Raw genomic sequence first — 16785 nt, 5'->3', positions numbered from 1 at the left:
GGCGTTTCTGTACACAACTCTAACTGATGTTGAAACTCGCCAAGAACATTGCAAATGTACGATGCAGCACGTTTACTGACATGTGAACAGATATGAAAGGTCATTTTGGATCTCTTGTCTTACATTCAGCGCACGAAGGTGCTATTGCGATGCATGAGAGCTCAAGTGGCTCTGCCTTACAAACCGCTCTATATTTTAAGTGTTTTGGTCGTGCAACTGCAAGCAAAGCGACTCTCGAAACAGAAATATGAAACCACAACTCAAAAGACGTCTGCTAGCGAGCACAGTTCATAATTATTATGTCTAAAATTTTATTACCTCAACTGGTTCTAAAGATCAAACAATTTTGTTTAAAATAGTATAGTGCTTAGAACGTTCGTACAATTACGCTATCTGTCTCAAGTTTTAAAATTCCCGCTGAAACCTTCAGTCATTGCTAAGTAAGCGAGCGAAAAGTGTTTTCAACTATTTTCACTAACTGCGTCGTCACTCTCATCCCTACTATAATCATCATTAACGCTATCGGTGCTATCAATAATATCACTTAAACTCACTGTTACTGTGACCATCACTACAATCATTAGCACTGTCTGCAGCGTTATGATCATTGCTATCTTAATCATCGTCAACACTAACTACCTCATTGTAATCGCTACTATCACCCTTACGCAGGACAAGGAGAATTATACGGCCTGTTTCCCACAAGCCCGATATGGCTTAGTGGGTGAACGAGGGATTTCAAGTAGCTGTATATCCTTTAGGTGCTCAAGCCTAGAGACTGATGAGTACCGCTAAGAACGCTACGGATGCACCGGAAAGGTGTGCTTTATATTGATTCAAGGATTTTAATGAGGTATTTCTGATGGGGAGACCACACAGACGAAGAAAAGATTCCAACTGCGGGCAAACGTATGTTGGATATGCGATTCTTCGAATGGAGTTGGCTCAGTTTCGTAGGTATCGAAGTATGAAACCTGCGGTCCTTGATGCTTTGCTGCAGCCTGCTGAAATGTGCGAACACCATGAAAGGTTTAACGTGAACTGAATATCAAACTTTTTGTACGGAAAACCTTGCATTAGAAAGTTATTTATTGAGTAGATGAGGTTAGAAATATCATGCTTACGACGAGACGTCTAAATGTACGTTTATTAGCGCTCAGAATTGTGCAAGTTTTTGCACGAATACGCAATATTGTGAAGATTGTTTTGAAGGGTAAGAGTCTCGGAAGTAATCTTAAGGTACACAACAAAGTCATCTGAGAAAAGGCGTAAATATTATTAAATAATAATAATAAGGTTTTCAATGTAAATTAGAAAAGGTAAGTACCCAAATCCATTTCAATCTGGAATGCCTGTGGCTGTGTCACATACTGCTGGGGAAGAGGAATAGACAAGTGTGCATTTTTGTTAAATGAGAGGAAGTCATGAAGCTAAAATAACATGACAGAGTCAAGACAAGTGAGAAATGATTTAGAATTCAACTGGCTGTCAGCAACTCTGTGAAATGATTTTGCGAATTCGAAAAAAACATACAATCAGCTTGCTGGTTATTTTTCATTTTAAAGTTCAAATAAACGAAAAATTCGAAAAACTGGGTATTACGCAAGTAACCCTTCCTAAAATCATGTTCATTACAAACATTTTTCTTTTCGAAATGTTTGCAAATGTGAGAATTAATGATATGTTCAAGTAATTTACAGCATATGCATGGCAATGAAGGGTGTAGGTAAAAACGTCCCCGGAAAAAAGGTCCCCGGAAGATACGTCCCCGGAAGATACGTCCCCAGAAAAAACGTCCCCGCAAGAAACGTCTCTTGAAAAAGCGGCAACTAGGAAAAAACGTCCCCAAGGCCTAAGCCGGCTCTAAAAAAAATTTCTTCCGGACCTCACATAAAAAAAAAAAAACACATTTATGCCATTCTTTCTTGGCTTTGAGTTAAATGTAATCTTCATTGGAACCTGCGTCCTCTAGGCCCGAAATGTTGACAAGAACTGTGTAAAAGCATGGTGAAAGAGCCATCTGGCTTTTTATACGTTGCGAGATTCTGAGCTCCGCAGCTCGTTAGCAGTCACATATGGCAGGTCTAATAAGTTTGGTAACACTGTCGACTTAGAAAGGTACAAGCGGAACGGCGTATGGTAGTCTCGGGAACCACCCAAAGCAGAAGACGTCGCTATAATTACTTTCCAGACCTTCTGAGGACGATGTTCAACCGTTCTTGTGATGCTGGTGTAGAATTGGAATAAGGGTGATGATGGTACAAGCAGACCGAGGCTTAACCGGTCGTGCATCATGGACATATTAAAGCATCGCTCCAAGCTTCTCCGGTATTGACGGTGGCCAGCTCCTCTTTTCCCAGCAAAGAAAGTGATGACGAGGAGCTGTCACTGTATTACAGCTGTCATAATTGTTTTTGTCATGAATGCCCGCATCAGTTAAATGTTCGCGGTCAATTCTAAGCCGACAGGTGAAACCGCTATATAAAGTTAACATGCATCATTCATCATTGCAGCTCACCACGAGAAAACGTAGTCTACGTCCTATAGCGCAAGACTTCAACCCCGTTCGGTAACATTTTTTCCTACTTCGCCAATAGGGACATTTTTCCGGGGACATTTGCTCCTGGGACGTTTTTGCGGGGACGTTTTTACCAGATCCCGGCAATGAAATAGATCAATATTATGAGGCTAGCTTTTGTTATCCATTTAAACGACACGGAAAACCTTGGATATTTTTCAGTCAGTAGACAGTTCTCGGGACAATAACGATTTCTCAAATATATGACATAAAATCTCGCTGGTCGCTGAAGTGGTGTTTTTTATGACCCTTCGAGTTTATGTTATCTTCCCCGGCAGATGAGGGAACTTGCATTTTTAATGAGCAATGCTATACCTTAGCACTAATGCTGATGAGCCCCATGAAAGTAAAGTTATAATCAGGACAGCAGGTCTACTGGAATGATCTTCCTTGGTAAACAATGACGCAGCAAAGCAATTAAACGTGGTTGCACATTCAGTATCAGCTAGTGGCACACCAACAATGTTGTGTAGTTTTATGAGGCTTTGTTTATTGGGATGCATACTTGGCCAAAACTTCTGCGGATTATTCTGCGGAAGCGATGGGTGATCACAATTGAAATATTTATTTTTTGATTTAATAGCCGAACATAATTTTAGGCACTGTTTATACCTATCCGATGGGGCAGAAGGCGAAGCAGATTTAGCTTTTCGATACCGGTGTTTCTTTTTATTTAATCGACGGAGAGACTTGTTGGACCATGAGTTAGTTTTTTCACTATTAGTTGTAATGAGCGGAATATACTTTACTATAACTGAAGTTAATTTGTGTTTCAAGAGCAACCAGTTATCGTCGGTAGATCGTCAGTTTCTTAATGGGAGAAATACCTCAGTGAAAAAGCCGACAAGTTGCGCATTATTTCCTCATATCTTGCCTTACTATTAACTCTTATCTTTTTATTTGTAGTATCAGCAGACAAAGTAGTAACGTGAATATCAACTTGCAACATCTTGTGATCTCTAAATATCTCAAGATAAATAAGCGGTCCTAAATGGTCTCAGGAGCACTCAGCTCAGTCGTTCAGTCGTGTCCGACTCTTCGTGACCCTATGGACCATGTCATGCCACGCTTTCCGGTCTCTCACTATCTTCCTAACATCACATAACTTCATCTGCAGTGCCTCGAGGATGCCATCTAATCATCGCGTTCGCTGCCTACCCCTTCTCCGGCGACCCTCAACCTTTCCCAACATCAAATCTTTCTCCAGCGACTCCTCTCTTCTCATCAGATGACCAAAGTAGCTGAGCTTTAACTTTAGAATTTGACCCTCTAATGAGCATGAGCAGTCAGGGTTTATGGTCGACAGTATCGACTGATTTGATCTTCTGGCAGTCCAAGGAACTCTCAAGAGTCTTCGCCAGCACCACAATTCAAACGCGTCAATTCTTCGGCGGTCAGCCTTTTTCACAGTCCAACTTTCGCATCCATACATCACAACTGGAAAGACCATAGCACGAGTTATACAGATTTTTGTTGGCAGACTAATGTCTTTGCTCTTTACTAGGTGGTCAAGGCTAACCATTGCTCTCTTTCCCAGAAGCAAGCGTCTCCTAATTTCATGGCTGCAGTCTCCTTCAGAGGTAATCTTGGAGCCCAAGAAGAGAAAATCTGTCACAACTTCCACTTCTTGTCCATTGATGCTCCAGGACTTGATAGGGCAAGACGCCATGATCTTTGTCTTTTTAATGTTCACTTTACGCTCAAACTTCTCACTCTCTTCATGTACGCGCATCAGAAGTCTCTTGAGTTCCACTTCACTTTCTGCCATTAAAGTGGTATCATCCGCATATCTAAGGTTGTTGATACGTTTTCCAGCAATCTTCACTCCAGCTGAAGACTCGTCCAGACCGGCCTTCCTCATGATGCACTCTGCATATAGGTTAAATAGGCAGGGCGACAGTATGCAGCCTTGCCTCACTCCTTTCTCGATCGGAAACCAATCAGTAAGACCATGTCCAGTTCTGACTGTGGCCTCTCGCCCTTCATACAGGTTCCTGAGGAGACAGATGAGATGAATTGGAACTCCCATCTCTTGGAGAGCTTGCCACAATCTACTGTGATCTACGCAGTCAAACACTTTCACAAAATCAATAAAGCAGAAATACATGAGTTTTTGAACTCTTACTTTTTCCATGATCCAGCGAAGGGTGGCTATTTGGTCTCTAGTTCCTCTGCCCTTGCGAAAACCAGCTTGCACGCCCGGAAGCTTCCGATCCACATACTGCTGCAGCCTACCTTGGAGGATTTTCAACATCACCTGGCTAGCATGCGAAATAAGCGGGAGCGTGCGGTAGTTGGAACAATCTTTGGCACTGCCTTTCTTTGGAATGGGGATGTAAACTGACCTCCTCCAATCCTGTGGCCACTGCAGGGTTGTCCAAATCTGACATAATGTATGCAGAATGTTAACAGCGTCATGGTTGAGGTTTTGAAGCAACTCAGCTGCAATGCCATAAATCCGCTAGCTTTGTTCTTAGCAAGGCTGGCTAAGGCCCATTCAACTTCACTCTTCAGGATGCCCGGCTCAAGATCAGTAATCACAACCGTCTTATGTTGGTTTGCACATTCGGGTCCTTCTTGTCCAGTTCTTCTGTGTTTTCCTGCCAGCTCTTCTTTATCTCTGAGGCTTCAGTGAGGTCCTTGCCTCGTTTGTCCTTTATCATGCCCAGCTTAGCACAGAAGCTTCCTTTGATATCTTTGATTGTCTTATACAGAGCTCTTGTGTTCCTTAATTGGCTGTTGTCCTCAACTGCTTGGCACTGTATGTTCAGGAAGGCATTCTTATCTCTCCTTGCTATTTTCTGAGAATCCTCATTGAGAACCTTGTATCTTTCTCTTTCCCCCATAACTTTTGCCATCCTCCTTTCCTCAGCTATTTGCAAAGCCTCTTCAGATAACCAGTTTGCTCTCTTGCATTTCTTTTGCTTTGGAACTACCTTAGTAGCAACTTCTTGTATTATATCACGAACATCAGTCCACATCTATTTCGGCTCTCTGTCTTCTAGATCTAATTCTTGAAATCGATTCCTCACTTCCACAGCCTACTCTAATGGAATTTTATCCAGATCATGCCTGAAAGGCCTTCTAGTTTTCTGCGTTTTCCTCAATCGAAGCTTAATTTTGGCAACAAGAAGCTGATGATGGGTGCCACAATCGGCCCCAGGCCTTTTTTTACTGCTTGTATAGCGCTTCTCCATCTTTACCGGCAAAGAATATAATCGATCTGATTCCTGTACAGACAGTCCGGTGAAGTCCATGTGTACAGGTGCCTCTTGTGCTGTTGAAAATGAGTATTCGCTAATGGTCAGGTTGTTTTTCTTGACAAAAACTCTACTAGCCTCTGCCCAGCTTCATTTGGCTCGCCAAGACCGAACTTGCCTATAATTCCGGATATTTCTTCACTCCCGACCTTAGCATTCCAGTCTCCTATGAGAAAAACAACGTCTGATGATGGGGTGCGGTCTAAAAGGCATTGTAGGTCCGTATAAAATCTCTCAACGTCAGCTTCTTCAGCAGTAGTGGTCGGTGCATAGACTTGGATAACTGTTATGTTGAAAGGGTGACCTTGGATCCGAAGTGAAATCATTCGGTCGTTTTTGGGGTTGTACCCTCGCACTGCTTTGCCCATTCTTCTGTTTACTATGAGAGCGACCCCATTCCTTCTCTTGGATTCGTGCCCACAATAAAAGACATAATGGTCGCCGGAGTTTATATTCTCTCATTCCGGTCCACTTGAGCTAGCTAGGACTAAATCTAGTATGATAGAAAAAGTGGATACACTGCCTAATGACTTGAAATAAGTTGAAATTTAGACTTAGACGAATGCATTCAGTTGCAGCATGACTGACCCAGCTATTTATGAACAATTAAAATCACCAAGCAAGCAAAACGTTTTCTAGGCGGCGGGAAATGCTTGAGTGGATACTTTGTATCAAGAAAAACACCGCGCAGTCAAGTGGCTGGTAGCACACATCGGTACGTAAAAATATAGAGGGAATGATTTTACATGTGGTCCATACTTTTTTTGTGCAAGTCGGGGGTGCTAACAATGAATGGTAAAGTTTTTTTTCCAACAAGAAGGCAGCCCATCTACGCTGTTATCTGTGCGGTCGTGCTTGTAGATATTGTAAGCACTAGGGTCAGGAAAAGCCTTCAATGTCGTTGATATTGGCGAGAAAACCATGTCTCAGTTAAAGTACCTAATATCCCATTCGCCATATTGAAGAAAGGAAAAAAAGACAATTGCGTATAGGCAAATAAGCTTCCGATATTGAAAAATCATTCAGACAGCGTTGGAGCGGAGGAGTATCAGATGGTTTGAGGGACGCCCATCGCAAGCTCTTTGCAATGCCTAGATATTGGTGGACTAACGTGACCGAATAAGTGGCGCGGTCATATCAATACGCTTGGTTTGTCTATTCGACGTTTATCAAATGCTAATTTGTAAGACTTGAATTGTTATTTAGCAAACTTCTTTAATATTCTTCTAGCTTCACAAGTTGTATTGGAAAATTTTTAGCGATATCAAAACTGGTATCGTTTAGTTTGTGCCAGTCTGAACCATTGTTATATTTGTCTTTAATATCATCTTGGACACGATTGGCTTGTGCCTATCAAATTGAAATTCTCTATTTTGTGAACCCTTTAAAATTTATGCTCTGAACGAAACACAATAGTTTTCAGACTCTGCCCAGCCTTCATCTTAGACATCATCGATGCCAAATAATTTTAATTATTTGCATAGTTGGCTATTTTTCAATGTTGACCGGAGTTTGATCATCAATTTAGAGTAGGAATTCTTATGGAACACATTCGCAAAGTCTAGATATACAGAATCCATCTGTCTCTGCTCACTAATGATGTGGCAAAACCATGCAGTGTTCCTTCGAACCTCCGGAAGGTGCAAATTCCTTTTACGCACTTCACCCTGCATCCACGTCTTGACCAGCGCTCTTCAAGTGCATGCGCCACCTCCATCCTACCTCCAAGTGGCTCTACCCACCACAAAGCCCAGTCGCTCTCGAACACCCCCTCCCCCCCCCCGAAACAAGACAGCAATGAGGACAAGACATTCAAAGATGCACATGGATACCCTATAGTTGAATGTGTATAGGGTGTTGCACAATTAGAGGCGCGATAGATAATGCTTCTGCCAGCTAAACCGCGGAATCCTCGAAGTTCACATTTTGCACAGAAGTGGTATTTTGTTGCTAGTATTTTTAATACCAAATTTGTTAGGGGTACCTGCCTGATTCGATCAAAAGAATTCAGATGTTCCCATCTTATGCGGCGGCGACGACGCCAGACGAGCCGCTGCCCCAGCGATGGCACTGGTGGCGCCACCTCATGCTGCTTACAGCAACTATAGCAGAAAAAGAGCGGGCGAACGTTTTGGCAGAAGGTTTAAGTTGTTGTAAGCAGCATGAGGTGGCGCCGCTAGTACCAACGCTGGGGCAGCGGCTCGTCTGGCGTCGTCGCCGCCGCATAACGGCTGCGACAGTTCCAGCACAAAAGGCAACAACGATGAACTACGATGCTGCATTACGTCGCCCTGCACTCCGACGTGATGACTTCCCAAGCCCTCGCCGCTACCGTCCTGTTCCCGAAAGCTGCCCCTTGGCCCCTGCCCGCCAAGCCTACCAATGCCCCCCAAGCCCCAGGAAGTGCGACGCCTGGAGAACTGTGAACAACAAGCCATTATGCTTCCACTGCGGTAAGGCCGGCCGCATTCTACGCCACTGCCCGTACTGACGAATCGGCCTCCGCGGATTTGCAGTCGACGCAACACGACCGCGCCTAGGCGAACGACCTCAGGAAATCAAGAACTACCTACGCAGCGGTGAGCTGGCGCCACCAACCTGTCGATTCAGGTCCCCATCGCCGCACAGGGCCTGCTTTTCATCGCCAGGCCGCAGTTACGATGACAGTGTGGGAGGAAGGTCCCCAAGCCCTCGCCGGGGGACCTAAATAGAGCAATACTTGGAAGTGAGGTTGCTTCAGGGCGAAAACACGAAGATTCTCCATCGCCGACGATGACACAGCCATTAAATCGCCGATCCACAAGCCGACAACGTCGATGAGATCACGACCACACTTCAAGTCGACATTGCCGCCCAGCGATGTTATGACGGTGTGCCCAGTCCGCGACCTCAGCACAAGACAAAGCAGAGATCGAATACCAAAGCCAACGTGCAATACTAGGACGCCAACAAGCAACCTTGAGATTGCTGTAAACGGACGTACGGTTACCGCCCTAGTGGACACCGGTGCCGACTGCTCTGTCACCAGTGGAGCTTTCGCCGCCCAGCTCACGAAAGTGACGGCGACTTGGGACGGCCCGCTAATCCGCACAGCTGGCGGTAACCTTATCACGCCATCGGGGCGATAGACCGAAAGGGTTACAGTAAATGGACATACCTACCTTACCAACTTCGTCGTCCTACAGCACTCTTCCCGCGATGTGATTCTGGGCATTATTTTCTGAACGAACATCGAGCGATAATCGGCCTCCGATTCAAACTAATCAAGCTGTCGACCGACAAAGACATACCTGCTACGAGAACGTCAGCGCATCACGTCGCTCTCAACGTCCTCGACGAAGAATTGACAGTACCGCCCCGATCAAGCGTCATCATCCTTGTGGTTACAACAGAAGTCGAAACCACGAAAGGGGTTGTCGAAGGAAACACTCAGTTATTAGTGGACAGAGGACTTGGCATCGCAAGAGGCCTCGTTCGTTTCCGTCATGAACAAGCTGATGTGCTCGTCACGAACTTCACCGACGAATACCGGCACCTGAACAAGGGCATGACGATTGCCTTCCTTGACGAGCTAGCGGATACCCGAGAAGTCCTCGCGCTTCCCTGCCAATTTGTAGACGATGCACCTAAACGAGCCAAGCAATCCGATTGTGAAATTAACTCAGCGCTCCCCAGGCAGACAAGACCGGATTCGAACCCTTCTTGAAAACTACAGCGAGTGCTTTTCTTCAACGTCGAAGGTGCGGCAAACTCTGTTGGCAAAGCATCGCATCATCACGGACGAGAACGTTCGGCCGCTACGTCAAAGTCCCTACCGTGTATCGCCGCAAGAACGGCAGGCCATACGCGATCAAGTTGAGGAAATGCTGCGCGATAATGTGATCCAGGTATCCAACCGCCCCTGGTCGGCACCAGTCGTTTTGGTGAAGAAGAAAGACGGCACACTTCGCTTCTGCGTCGATTACCGCCGCTTGAATAGCGTAACTAAGAAGGATTTCTAGCCACTTCCCCGCATTGAGGACACACTGGACCGGCTCTGCAATGCAAGGTACTTCTCATCGATGGACCTGAAGAGGAAATATTGGCGAATTGAGGTCGACGAAAGAGATCGCGAGAAGACCGCATTCATCACATCGGACGGCCGTTTCGAGTTCAAGGTGATGCTATTTGGCCTCTGCTCCGCACCAGCGACGTTTCCACGAGTATTCGACACTGTGCTGGCGTGCTTGAAGTGGCACATTTGTCTGGTATACTTTGATGATGTCGTCTTCTCGTCAAATTTTGAAGACCCCCTGAAACGGCTGCAGACAGTGTTGTAAGCCACGAAATCATCGCGACTAGCGATAAAATCAGAGAAGTGCCACCTCGCCTACGAGGAGCTTCGGTTGCTAAGTCACATCGTCAGTAAGGATGGTGTTCGGCCAGACCCGGAGAAAACAGCTGCAATCACACAATTTCCACAGCCTGCTGACAAGAAAGCCGTGCGCAGGTTCCTTGGGCTGTTCGCTTATTATCGACGATTTGTCAGAACGTTTTCGCGCAACGCCGAACCATTGACGCAGCTTACAAAGGCTGATGTACCTTTTAAATGGGAAGCGCCGCCAGGAGCAGCCTTTGACGAACTTAAGCGCCGCCTGCAGTACCCTCCTGTCCTTGGCCATTTGATGACAACGCCGCGACTGAAATTCACACCGACGCAAGCAGTTTGGACATAGGAGCTGTTCTCGTCCAGAAGAGTGTCGGACTGGAGAAGGTAATCGCCTACGCTAGCAGGTCCCTCACTAAAACTGAAGTCAATTACTCGACGATCGAGGAGTGCCTCGCGATCATCTGGGCCATTTTTAAGTTCCGTTCATACCTATACGGTCGACCATCCAAGGTGGTAAGCAACCACCACGCGCTCTGCTAGCTGGGTAATTTGAAAGACCCCTCCGGCCGCCTTGCCCAATGGATTCTAAGACTTCAAGAATTTGACGTTACAGTAGTATATATGTCTGGCCGCAAGCACTTAGACGCAGACTGTTTATAACCAGTAAGCGCCAGCAGCTTTGCACAACAACAGCGATCAGGTCCCCAGCTGAAAGACCTAGCAGAGAACTTGGAAGGCAAGACCGCTTCGCCTCCTTCTGTGTTTAGGCGTCAGTTGTGGCCGCTCGCCTTAAGCAATGACGTCATCGTAAAGAACTTCGCTCCCAACAATACAGCACAGCTTTTTGTCATGCCTAAAAACCTCAGACAGGAAATTCTTCATGCGTTGCACGACGAGCCAACAGCAAGGCATATCGGTTTTGAGCGCAGGTTGCATCGAATCCAGGAGAAGTACTACTGGCCGCGACTGCATGCCGATGTTGCCCATTACGTAAAAACGTGCCGTGAGTGCCAGCGACAAAAGACGCCGCCGATCAGGCCAGCTGGGCTACTGAACCCGATACCGCCCCCAACCCTGCCCATTCAACAAATTGGGATGGATCTTCTCGGCCCCTTTTCATCTTTATCTGCGGGTAGCAAGGGGGTCATCGTGGCCACCGGCTACTTTACCCGATATGCCGAAGCAAAAGCACTGCCCAATGGTACTGCGACAGAAATCGCAAAGTTTTTTTCGTAACAAATTCTTTTGCGACAGGGCGCCCCAGAAGTCCTCATCACGAACAGAACGGCATTTACGGCAGAGCGGACGCAAGCCATCCTAGAATACAGTCATACAAGTCATCGAGGAACTACTGTGTACCATCCCCAGACAAATGGACTTACGGAGCGTCTCAACAGAACTATTGCGGATATGATTGCAATGTACGTCGACGCCGAGCACAAGACATGGGACGCCATTCTACCCTACGTCCTCTTCGCTTATAATACCGCCGTCCAGGAGACAACCAGGTAAACAACGTTTAGCCTTGTGTACGGCAGGGAGCCCACGACTACGCTTGACGCATCGCTGCCACACGTAACCGGCGAGGATAACCTGGACGTCGCCACCTACCTTCAACGGGCAGAGGAAGCCCGAAGAATCGTCCAAATGCGCATTAAAGATCAGCAATGAACCGATGCCCGACATTACAACTTACGACTACGCGATGCTGAGTACAAGCCGGGAGGTCAAGTTTGGGTTTGGACGCCAATTCGCCGCCGCGGACTGAGCGAAAAGCTTTTACAGCGATACTTCGGTCCCTACAAGGTGCTTCGCCGACTAGGACAATTGAACTACGAGGTCGTTTCAGACACGCGGCAGCATCGCAGCGGCGCCGAGTGTATCCAGAAATTGTGCATGTTGTACGCCTTAAGCCATATTATGCGCGCTAAAGGCTATTCATGTTTGCTTTGCAATGTTTATGTTAATTTATGTCTGTTTATTTCGAATCATCGAGGCGATGTTTTTTTAATGGGGAGTAATGCCGCGAACTGATTAAATCTCTATTTGTTCCTGTTCGACGGCCGCTGGCATGCGGCCTTATCATTGGTATTCTGGCGCGCTTATCATTCTGTATGCCATGTTTGTTCAAGCTCGTTGTCGCGATACGACGCGTTATCATTTTCTTTGTCGCGAACGGTGCGCCGAGATCTGTCTCGAAGATTCCGATAACTCGCGTATGTTTCTATAATGTTCCAGGTTGTGTTACTAGTAGTTTCCGATGTTATCTAGATTGTTCTGAGCAGCTTTTAAATTGAGCGTTGACGAGTGTGACGGGCATTCTTTGTTCGACGATTGACGAGCATGATTGTTGCTATCGCCACCGCCGAGTTGCTTAGTTCTTTTGCGCGCGCAAGTCAGCCCAATAAAGAGTTAATTCAGTACCATCAAGCCTGTGTCTTCATTTGGTGTCTACGGCCTTGTCACCACTACGTGACAATATCGCTAGAGCTGAAAAATGCCGCCTAGCCATTTCAAAAAGGTGGAAATTTGGAAAAGTATTGTTCGCGTAATAAAATATTGTCATCCAGTATTTTTTGCTCACAAAATGCATGCAATGATTTCTTTCATAAGAAATATGTCTTGTTTTTTTGCCTCATTTGAATTAGTACAAAAATCAGAAACATTGCAGTAGGAGCGACGCAGAGAAAAAATTACATTTTCAACCTTAAATACGGGCGTGATGGTTTACGTTGTTGGAACGAAAACATTTTTCTCTTTATTTCTATGGTTTGTTTCTTAGTTTCAGACAAAATTGGGAGCTCTAGATTGCTAGACCGGTTCTCTATAATTCACCAAATGCGCCAAAAATTCGAAAACAGCGAAAAAAGCGCAACTTTGAATCTGATTAAAAAAACAGCGCCTTCGATTTTTATGATAATCCCTCTCAACATTTTTCAGTAAATAAAAAAAATATTAAGGATTAAAAACGTGTTGCATAGTATTGTTTAAAATTGGCAAAATGAGTATAAAACTGAGCGCTTGTTTTCAAATTTGTCGATATTCAGCATTATATTCTGGCGCGACTTACTAAATATTTGGCTTTGAAACCTTTTCTCTATATTATCCGTGCGTTGTGCGTGGTTTCAGAGAAAACATGAATTTCTGGAATACACTGTTCTTCATGTTACATTCAAATCTCAGAAACTCCAAAAATGTCAAAAACTGGCCAACCTTCATTCTAATTTATTTAAAATCTCACGCATCTTCAATTTTTATTGAAGTCTGCTAAAACACCATAACTACATTATAAGCATCAGGGACTAAGAAGTATTTCATTATGCAAACTATAAATATAATAATAAAAATGAAAACTTTTCGCATATGTTTCCATACATACTTGTGCTTATGCCTTCCCCTTAAGGAGCAGGCTTCTAATGTTCAGTTTAGTACTTTCCAATTTTTTTAGGCTTTAACTTATGCAATATTCATAGCCTTCTCAATGCTTATAATGTCCTTTCCTTTTTGTTGGCAGCGTTTATGATTGCTTAAAGTGGAACGAATTTGGTATTACTTGCAGTGTCTCTACTTTTTATATATATTGGTGCGAAGTACAGTGGTGTAATTACTAGTTCTTAATTATGGCTTTTATTTTTTATTATCAGAAAAATTAACAATACTCTTTTCTTTAATAAATGCTTATGAATATGCACTTAAACACAATCATAACTAAAACGTTTTGCAGACTACTCATTTTCTTGGATTTGTATATGTCTATAGCAGCAGTTCCAATGAGCCGAGAGAATGCTTAGTTTTGACAACAGAGCTGTTTACCAAAAAGAAAACGCCCCACGAGGAACAAACGCGCAGTTGCCTTTAACTGCAGGTTGCGTACGCTTTGCAGGTTATGGGGTGGCGGCTCGCTCCTTGTTGGGTCGTCTTTTAGCTTACAAGATAGCTCTATAGACAAGAATACTCAACGCCGGCCGTAGTGTAAACAACTTTCACGGAGTGCACAGGCTAGTCCTCAGCCGTGGTGGATCGTGTGATGGGTGTGAGGGCGATCGGAAGAATAACGGGGCGAGTTGTAGAAGAGATCATAAGGCAGTGATACGAAACAACCGCTAATGTTTACCAATACGAGCAACTTGTAAGAACGGAAGACAGGTATCTTGTGGCCCTGGACTCAAGCCCGCGAGCAATATTATAATCGAGTTGCATTTCGATGCCTTCGGTTGTAGTATAAATGAGTCGACACGACATGATTTTCCGTTGCCGTCATTTCAGAATGCATCAGCAGCAACAGCAGCAGCTGCACACCGGTCGAGCGTCATGTCAGCTGTCCAACGTCACGCGCAGGCTGTGGAGATCGCGGGCCAATTAAGTCCCAGTTCAGGGCATCTACGCCCAGCGTCTGCTGCTGGTCCCCAGAAGGCTGCTGCCGGTGGAATTCCAAGGCAGGGATCCGCCTCACGCTACGGTCCACGATGCTGCTGGCACTCACCATGATATAGTCCTCGGCCTTCCGACGGCTTGCTTTATAGGCTGCAAACATCGGCCTGTGCTGCAAGGTGGCTATACCCAGAGATGACGTTTCGGAGGCTGCAGCGAAACATCGGAGAGGGCCTGCCCTGCTCCGTTAAAATGCATTTACAATGTGTTTCTTCGAGAGTAACAAAGAAAATGCAGACATTTCTGGAGGCCAGGTGTTCGGCGTTGGGCTGCAGCAGGTGGTGCAGAGCGAACGGCATCGCTTCCAGGCCTCCACTCCGGCCGAACCGAGCTCCTGGTCCTCGGGAAAGCTGTGCCCGGGTATGGGAACGACCGACGCGCTCTCGCGACGCTCGGTAAACCCCAGGATGAGCTTGCTGTCTTCTCCCACCAACCTCTCCACCGAGGTCTCCCGAAAGGGCAATGTGGAGTCGCTATGCCACCGCAGTTCAAACACGGACCCCGGGGACAACGACATACTAGCGGTGCACAGCCCGCAGATACCGCGATTCATTAACTGCTGCCTCAGTTACCTCGAGAAGTATGCCCTCATGGGTATATTTAGGCTCAGCGGCTCCAAGCGTAGAGTTCGTCAGCTTCGCGATGATTTCGACAGTGGCCGCGAGGTGAATCTGGACCTGGTGCGCCGCCCGACGCACGACGTGGCGCAGCTGCCAAAGAGTACTTGCGCAACCTTCCGCAGCCCCTGCTTATCAGGGACCTCTACCGTCCCTTCATCTACAGCCAGCGCGTGGCCGACCGTAGAAAACAGCTGGACATCCTGCGAGAGCTGGTGCGGCCTCTTCCCGCGCACAGCAGGGACACCCTGTGGGCGCTCCTCAAGTTCCTCAATTCCTCAGCACCGTGGTCGACCACGCGGTGTACAAAAAGTCGTCCATCGGGCAGCCCCTCCAGGCAAACAAGATGGATGCTATAAACCTGGCTACCGTTCTGGGACCAAACATATTACTCTTCAGCAAAACTTCCCAGAAGGACCAGTTTATTGTAGAAAACCTGGAGAGGGCGGACGAGAGCTGCGAGATCATTTCGGTCATGCAGCAACTGATAGAAAACTACGAAGAACTATTCAAAGTATCGGCCGAGGAGTTGGACAGCCTTTACAAAAGGCTGCTCCTCGAGAGCCCCGAAGCCCTCGAAATTCTCCTCAGGAGGCGCTACAACAGCGCCCCTAGATCTGAAGCTGAAGACGGCCGGGACGAAGTCTTCGATGGTGCGAACGCCGAGGGCGAGGACGAACTCGAAGAAGAGCTGCGAACCGAGGTAATGCGTCCCACGACTATGACGCACCAGGGCCCAGAGCGGCGCTCGAACACGCAGCAGCAAGAGAAGTCGGTGCCTTTCCACATCACCCCTGATGAGCGTTCAGAATGGCGCCCCTCCACATCACCCACTGGCACGGAAGGCGATGACAACGACGTCGGTGATGTCCTTGTCGTCAGTTCATAGCGTGCGATGCTTAACGCGCCACCATAACACTCCTCTTAGCGCGCGGAGTGAAACTCGACATCTTACCTTCACATTACTGAGCGATTGAGAAATCTGAAAGAAATTTTTGTAAAAATTGAAGATGATTTTTTTAAATTGCAATCAAATTTGCGCCGTTTTTCCTGCTGTTCAACTTTGGGCGCATTTGATCCGCATTGGAGAACACATCTAGCGGTCTAGAAATATCGATTGCGGCTCACATTAAGAAAATAACCTTAGTAATAAATAGAAAAGATTAAGTGACAAGAACATAATGCGTCATACCCGTATTCCGCGTACGCTACAGTTTGACCTTAAGCCAACCTTTAGCATGGTCGCCGCCTACTTATACGCACATGTGGTGCACAGAACGGGCGGTGTTCGATTCTTTTTTTGTTTACGCAAGCTTGCTACGAAGGCTCCTGCTCTTTTCGTTGTCTGTGAGCCATTTGCAGAAGTCCTGTTCCCCAGTTGCGGTTAGTCCCGCTTGCTGCAGAATCTGTGTCCTTTATTCCCTTGTCCCTGCACGTGTCCACAGCAGGTGGCGAACATCCACATCTGCAAATGGCGTGCAACACTTCGGGCATCTGATAGGCCTGATGTCTTCCTAAAATTCCAATCGG

The 16785-nt window shown here is 46.2% G+C and overlaps 1 pseudogene; it reads left to right on the top strand.

The window, feature by feature from the left end:
• The first annotated feature begins 14474 nt into the window (after positions 1-14474).
• On the top strand, positions 14475-16144 carry LOC146184448 (rho GTPase-activating protein 6-like; annotated as a pseudogene).
• The last annotated feature ends 641 nt before the right edge of the window (positions 16145-16785 follow it).

This window comes from Amblyomma maculatum, chromosome 7 (genome assembly GCF_055883805.1).
Source record: "Amblyomma maculatum isolate TAMU_Amacu chromosome 7, ASM5588380v1, whole genome shotgun sequence".
In the NCBI taxonomy this organism is placed as follows: Eukaryota; Metazoa; Arthropoda; class Arachnida; order Ixodida; family Ixodidae; genus Amblyomma; species Amblyomma maculatum.
The sequence above is the reverse complement of the archived record's forward strand: the minus strand, read 5'-3'. Positions and strand labels throughout refer to the sequence as shown.